We start from the raw sequence: 7,964 nt of genomic DNA, 5'->3' as shown, positions 1-7,964 counted from the left end.
CAGCCAACTGAAAGAAATAACGAGATTGCAGAATGAGGAACAAGGGAGACAGTGGAATAGGAAATACAAAGAACAAGGAATGAGACAGGAGAAAGAAATCCGTCAATTGAAGGAAACGATAAGATTGCAGAACGAGGAACAAGAGAGACAGTGGAATAAAAAACTGAAAGAGTATGAATTTGAAACTGAACGACAAAAGGAAAAAAATAGGTTGGAATACGAGGAGAAGTTGAAGGAGCAAGGAATGAAGCAGGAAGGAGAAATCAGGAGATTGAAGGACACAAGGAGATTGGAGAGGGAAGAACGAGAGGAACAATGGAATAGAAAACAAAAAGAACATGAATCTGAGGTTGACCAATTGAAAGAAAAGCTGAGGCTGGAGTACGAGGAGAGAGACAAAGAACAGCGAATGAAACACAAAATGGAGATGAACCAAATGAAGAAAACCATGAAACTGGATAAGGAAAGACAGGAGAGGAAACGAGGAAGAGTAATTAGACAGCAGCAAATAAAACACAAAATGGAGATGAACCAAATGAAGAAAACCATGAAACTGGTTAAGGAAAGACAGGAGAGGAAACGAGGAAGAGTAATTAGACAGCAGCAAATGAAACACAAAAAGGAGATTCACCAAATGAAGAAAACCATGAAACTGGAGAAGGAAGGACAGGAGAGGAAACGAGGAAGAGTAGTGAGAGAACAGCGAATGAAACACAGGAAGGAAATGAGCCAATTGAAAGAAACAATGAGATTGGAAAACAAAGAGCAGGAGGAACAGTGGGAGAAAAAACAACAACTATATGAGTGTGAAATTGAACAACTAAAACGGAGAGCGAGACTGGAGTCAACAGAGATTGAGGAGCTCCGGAGGGAGAACGAACAGCTAATGGGGCTCAGAGAGAAAGAACGACTCAGATGGGAAGGAAAAAGGAACCAGGAAGAGACAGAAATAAGGAACAAGGAGAGAAAATGTATAGAGACATGGGAGACAAGAGACGAGGTGAAAGGAATTGCGAGGGAGAGAAGAGAACAATTAAGACGGAAAGCAAGGATGAGGTACGCGGAGATCGTGAAAGAGCAAGGAGTGAAAAACAGGGAAGGACGGGAGCGATTTAAGGAGAAAGCAAGGTTGACCTACATAAAGATAAGGGAAAGACGCCAGAAAGAAGCGGAGACTAATAGACCGGAGGGGACAACAGAAACTTATAAATGTATAGAGACACGGGAGACAGAAAAAATAGAGGGAAGACTACACGATGAAGACGGGGTAAGTGACGCACACACACACACGGAGGTAGTGGAGGACAATGGGGGTGAGCTGGTGGACTGGGTGGAGGCCCGGTGCGAGCAGCTGGATGGCCTCCTCCAGGAACGAGGGGAGGGAGTATGCCCCCTTGAGGCGAGTCACGACCAGGTGAGTTCGGTCGTGCTTTGCGAGGTCGAGGGGAGGAGTGCTGCGAACGGGTGCTTGGAGAGCTTGGGGGGTATAGAGGCCCCGGAGACCCTTGTGGGGACACAAATCCCCAGTGTGGTTGTCCCTGTGTGTGTGGTGCAAGGTGTGAGTGCGTCCCCGTGTGTGGAAGCGACCCCATGTGTGAGTGGTGTGGTGGCGATTGTGCCGGTGTACGTGCTTCCCAGCACGCCGTGTGTAAAAGGGGCACCGCAAGTGAGTGAGGCACCGCGGGTGAGTGCCCCCGCGTGTGTGAGTGAGGCATGGTGTGTGAGTGAGGCACGGTGTATGAGTGTGGCACGAGTGAGTGGAAGGCCGCGAGTGAATGGAGCACCATGTGTGAGTGGTATGGTTTATGCAAGGGAGACCGTGTGTGTGAGAGAGCGGTATGTGAGGGAGATGTCGGTTGGCATGCGGGAGCACGCAGCCGCGTCTCCCGGTGTGAATTTAATGGTGTGGAGTGTGAGCGTCGTAACACGCAGGTGTGCGTGGGTCGAATGGCGACGACGGCGACATGTGAGGAAAGAAAGCCGAGTAGCGGCTGTAGTTGTTTCGGGGACCGTGCCGGGTTCACCCAGCAGTGAGCACGAGGTCCGTGCTGTGCAACGCATGAGGCCCCCACGTGCTCGCTTGCGAGAGTGAAGTCCCGGTCCGGAAACGCACGCGGTGGATTTGCCGATCCCGCGGACAGACAAAGTTTAGGCAGGATTTCGGATTTGGACCGGACGGGTTCTCCACGCGATCGTGTGTGTTAAGCTCCAACGGGTAAAGCACATGTGTTCGCGTGGGGAACCCCTCGAGACGTGGGGCTTGTTTTTTTATGCGCACGGTGACGCCATGGCTGCACGTGGGGTTGGAATCCGGCAGGAGGGGTATCCCTGCCGGATGGTACCGTCCAAGGAGGGACGAGGAACACGTGCAGCTGCATGACGTCACGGGCAGGTGTAAAGGGCGCGAGCTGCGAGTTGCCGCGCAGGTGCTGCGCATGTAAAGAAAAAAAAAAAAAAAAGCAAGCCTCACTTTCGGGTGCACAGGATTCCTGGGCAAGGGGTGGAAGACCCCCTTCCTAGGGCACAGGATGGAAACTAGTTAGGGGGAAGGGTTAGCTTAGCTAGACCGACTTCATGGGGCAGGGGTAAGTCCTCATGGAGTCCGTGGAATGGATTAGGTAGAGGGATTTAGTGAGCCTTAGGTTGGGAAATAAAATGATTTATTTAGAGACTGTGACAGACTTGTGAATGTGTAGAGGGGACGTAGTTTAGCTACGTAGTGTTAAATGGAATGTGCTATAGTTTAAGGGACGACGTGGGAGCACGTTAGTTAGTTAGGGGATGTAGTTAGGAGGATGGCAGAGTTCAGCGGTGTGTGTGTTGAAGAGTTGTGAGGTGAGTACATGACGAATGAGTGAGGCCAGCGGGTCTGTGTGAGTGGAGCGAATGGGGACTGCATGGTGCGATGAGTGATTGGGGGGAGGAGTGACTCCCGCCCAAGGGACCCCGGGGTCAGAGTAAAGTGAGTTAGCTGGGTTAGTCAAATTGAAAAATGGAGGTCGTTTTGTTGTTGGTGGGAGTGTAGGCTCGAAACCCGTTTGGAGGGGTGCAGGAGCCCTGTTGATGGGTTGGTAGCGTGGCTGCGAAAGGTGAGTATCGCTGAGTGGGTACCCCGGGCACCAGGCTGGTCGGCCGTGGTAGGCCAAGGGCCCATGGGGGGCCGGGATAGCGTAGTGGGCACGGGTGCGCCTGCTTGGTGCGGGGGCCCGGGGCGCCATTGGCCGCGTGGGCAGTGTTGTGGGCACGGGTGACCCTCGGAAAGGGGCCCGGGGAGCCAGCCTGCCACGTGTGCGTTTCAGGGGAGGTGCCATGGGGGGCACTCCCCGGTGTTAGGGAGCTGGTAGGCTCGGAGGAAGTGTAGTGCCCGGGGGTGCCATCGTCGGAGAATCGGCAGAGGGTCGTGCCTGCCAAAGCGAGCCACGTGTCCCAGCCATGAGACCGTGTGAGGGCACGGAGAGAAAATTGGGGGGCGAGGCCCGAAATTGTGAGGACACCAACACAGGCGACGGGAATCTGGGTTGTTAGAACCAATAGTTTAAGCGAGAGGCGCTTGTTGAAAGCCCCGGGGTAGTTTAACAGTTAAATGGTTAGGGTAGATGAGGAAGTGTACCCCTCCGCACCATCCATCCCCTCGCTCTCGTTGTGGGCCGCTGGACCCACTTCGTGTTATAGATCGCCGAACTCTGGGGAGGCCATTCTGAGGCTTCGTTGGGCCTCGACACAGGACGCTAGCTCTCCCTTATTCCCCTCCGGGAAGGGAACGTAGGGGTTGGGAGTAGTCTAGGTGACAGGATAGGTTAGCCGAACAAAGACGATAAAGGGGGTTAGGGGACGATTTATAGTGGGGAAGTAAAAGAAAAAAAAAATAATAATAAAAAAATAAGTTGGGGCTAAATTGGGGTTTGACAAATTAAGGGAGTGGGTATGGACAGTGACAGGCAAAGGCGATAGGTTGGGAGGGAGACCGTAGGGTCGGTCCGAGCCCGCCTTCCGAGTGGCCAGCACCACCGCACTCCCTCCACCAACCTCCACTGAATGGCAAAGACTGGCCAGCTTCATCTGCTGGCTGCGTTGCTGCAAGGCAAAGGCTGGCCAACTTCATCGGCAGCTGTTGTTTTGCTGCAAGGCCTGTGCCGGCTGGATCGGCTGCAGCTGCTGTGCTGCAAGGCCTGTACCGGCCAGTTCGTCTGCCGGCTGTGTTTGCCTGCAACGGCCTTCTTCTGCGGGCTGTGTTTGCCTGCTGCCTTTGCCATGCCATGCCATGCCCACTGCCCATGTTCACCAGCCCTGTTCAATTTTTGCTTTGCCCCCCCTGTTCATTGCCATGTGCGCCAGGATCAAGGCAACAGTTTGCAAGCTGCAAGAACTGCCCTGTTGGCAGCTACAACACGGGCCTGCAGTGGTGGCCCGTGCACCGTGTTTGTGTTCATCCATCCATTCGTTGTGTTCATTGCGTGTGCCACTTGAGCTGGCACGGAGACTGCATTTGTGCAGCCCATGCACCGTTGTGGTTCACTGCGTTCAGTTCAAAAGGGAAGGCCTTGGACTGCGTGTGAGCAGCCAGCCACGTTCCCTGTCACCTGCATTGTTTTGAGCCAGAGACTGCATGCGAGCAGCCTGGCTCCCTGCTAACTGCTTTCTTTTTGCAGAGTTCATTGATCCTGGGCCATGGTTTCGTGTAAAATTTGTAAGTTAAGGTTAAGATGTACTGTAAATATGAGTGCGCGGTGTATGACACCTCCCCCCCCCCTCTCCACCAAAACCCGCCGACCCTTGCCGAAACGGCTCACCCAAGCGCACACGACATGGCCCAGCTATGCGCCATGCTGGCGGCAATGATAGCGAGAATGGATGCGAATACACAAAAAATGGATGCGAATACACAACAAATGAACGAAAAGATGGATGCGAATACACAAAAATTGGATGCGAATACACAACAAATGAAGGAAAAGATGGATGCAAACGCAAATGAATTTATAAACGAAATAAAAAGCATGAGCAAGCAAATGAAGGAAGAAACGAAAAAGCTGCGGGGTGAGACGCAGAACATGGGCCGATGCCTGCAGGCGGGCATGAAGGCCGTGACCAGGGAGCTGGGAATGGCGACTCCACGTGTGGGAGCAAACGAGCTGGAAGGGGGTGCAACGGCTGACAGGCCCGCGGTGGAGGCGGGTAAAAAAATAATTCGGGGGGCGTGTTGGGCGAGGGTCGTGACAGAAGAATCTACGGTGACCAAAAGGGAAAAATTAAAAGGAGAGACAACACGATGAAGACGGGGTAAGTGACGCACACACACACACGGAGGTAGTGGAGGATAGTGAGGTTGAGCTCGCGGAGCGTGTAGGGACCCAGTGCGAGCACCTGGATGGCCTCCTCCAGGAACGAGGGGAGGGAGTATGCCCCCTTGAGGCGAGTCACGACCGGGTGAGTTCGGTCGTGCTTTGCGAGGTTGAGAGGAGGAGTGCTGCGAACGGGTGCACGGAGAGCTTGGGGGGTGTAGAGGCCCCGGAGACCCTTGTGGGGACACGAATCCCCAGTGTGGTTGTCCCTGTGTGTGTGGTGCAAGGTGTGAGTGCGTCCCCGTGTGTGGAAGTGACCCCGTGTGTGAGTGGTGTGGTGGTGATGGTGATGGTGCCGGAGTACGTGCTTCCCAGCACGCCGTGTGTGGATGGAACGGCCAGTGTGGATGAGGCACCGCGGGTGAGTGTCCCCGCGTGTGTGAGTGAGGGGCCATGTGTGGATGAGGCACAGCGGGTGAGTGCCCCCGCGTGTGTGAGTGAGGAACGGTGTGTGGATGAGGCACCGCGGGTGAGTGCCCCCGCGTGTGTGAGTGAGGGGCCGTGTGTGGATGAGGGACCGCGGGTGAGTGCCCCCCGCGTGTGTGAGTGAGGGGCCGTGTGTGGATGAGGCACCGCGTGTGAGTGCCCCCACGTGTGTGAGTGAGGGGCCGTGTGTGGATGAGGCACCGCGGGTGAGTGCCCCCGCGTGTGTGAGTGAGGCACGGTGTATGAGTGAGGCACCGCGGGTGAGTGCCCCCGCGTGTGTGAGTGAGGCACCGCGGGTGAGTGCCCCCGCGTGTGTGAGTGAGGCACGGTGTGTGGATGAGGCACCGCGGGTGTTCCCCCGCGTGTGTGAGTAGTTTGGTTTGTGTGAGTAGTGAGGCATGCGTGAGTGAACGGCCGAATGCAAGGGAGACCGTGTGTGTGAGAGAGCGGTATGTGAGGGAGATGTCGGTTGGCATGCGGGAGCACGCAGCCGCGTCTCCCGGTGTGAATGTGATGGAGTGGAGTGTGTGCGTCGTAACACGCAGGTGTGCGTGGGTGGAATGGCGACGACGACGGCGACAGAAGAAAGAAAGCCGAGTAGCGGCTGTAGTTGTTTCGGGGACCGTGCCGGGTTCACCCAGCAGTGAGCACGCGGTCCGTGCTGTGCAACGCACAAGACCACCACGTGCTCGCTTGCGAGAGTGAAGTCCCGGTCCGGAAACGCCAGCGGTGGATTTGCCGATCCCGCGGACGGACAGAGTTTAGGCAGGATAACGGATTTGGACCGGACGGGTTCTCCACGCGATCGTGTGTGTTAAGCTCCAACGGGCAAAGCACATGTGTTCGCGTGGGGAACCCCTCGAGACGGGGGGCTTGTGTTTTTTTTTTATGCGCACGGTGACGCCATGGCTGCACGTGGGGTTGGAATCCGGCAGGAGGGGTATCTCTGCCGGATGGTACCGTCCAAGGAGGGACGAGGAACACGTGCAGCTGCATGACGTCACGGGCAGGTGAAAAGTGCGCGAGCTCTGAGTTTCCGCGCTGGTGCTGCGCATGTATGGAAAAAAAAAAAAAAAAGAAAAGCAAGCCTCACTTTCGGGTGCACAGGATTCCTGGGCAAGGGGTGGAAGACCCCCTTGACACAGGGCACAGGATGAAAACTAGTTAGGGGGAAGGGTTAGCTTAGTTATACCGACTTCATGGGGCAGGGGTAAGTCCTCATGGAGTCCGTGGAATGGATTAGGTAGAGGGATTTAGTGAGCTTTCGGTTGGGAAATAAAATGAGATGATTCGGAGACAGTGACAGACTTGTGGATGTGTAGAGGGGACGTAGCTTAGCTACGTAGTGTTAAAAGGAACGTGCTATAGTGTAAGGGACGACGTGGGAGCACGAGTTAGTTAGGGGAGGTAGTTAGAAGGATGGCAGAGTTCAGTGGTGTGTGTGTTGAAGAGTTGTTGGTGAGTGAATTGGAAGCATGTGCTTGGTGAGTGAGTGAGGCCAACGGGTCTGTGTGAGTGGAGCGATTGGGGAATGCATGGTGCGATGAGTGATTGGGGGGAGGAGTGACTCCCACCCAAGGGACCCCGGGGTCAGAGTAAAGTGAGTTAGCTGGGTTAGTCAAATTGAAAAATGGAGGTCGTTTTGTTGTTGGTGGGAATGTAGGCTCGAAACCCATTTGGAGGGGTGCAGGAGCCCTGTTGACGGGCTTGGGAGCGTGGCTGCGAAAGGTGAGTATCGCTGAGTGGGTACCCCGGGCACCAGGCTAGTCGGCCGTGGTAGGCCAAGGGCCCATGGGGGGCCGGGATAGAGTAGTGGGCACGGGTGCGCCTGCTTGGTGCGGGGGCCCGGGGCGCCATTGGCCGCGTGGGCAGTGTTGTGGGCAAGGGTGACCCTCGGAAAGGGGCCTGAGAAGCCAGCCTGCCACGTGTGCGTTTCAGGGGAGGTGCCATGGGGGGCACTCCCCGGTGTTAGGGAGCTGGTAGGCTCGGAGGCAGTGTAGTGCCCGGGGGTGCCATCGTCGGAGAATCGGCAGAGGGTCGTGCCTGCCAAAGGGAGCCACGTGTCCCAGCCAGGAGACCGTGTGAGGGCACGGAGAGAAAATTGGGGGGCGAGGTCCGAAATTGTGAGGACACCAACACAGGCGACGGGAATCTGGGTTGTTAGAACCAATAGTTTAAGCGAGAGGCGCTTGTTGA

Source organism: Eptatretus burgeri, chromosome 3 (assembly GCF_056783735.1).
Source record: "Eptatretus burgeri isolate ZD-2024b chromosome 3, Ebu_testis_v1, whole genome shotgun sequence".
NCBI classification, from domain to species: Eukaryota; Metazoa; Chordata; class Myxini; order Myxiniformes; family Myxinidae; genus Eptatretus; species Eptatretus burgeri.
This window is presented reverse-complemented; position numbering follows the sequence as displayed.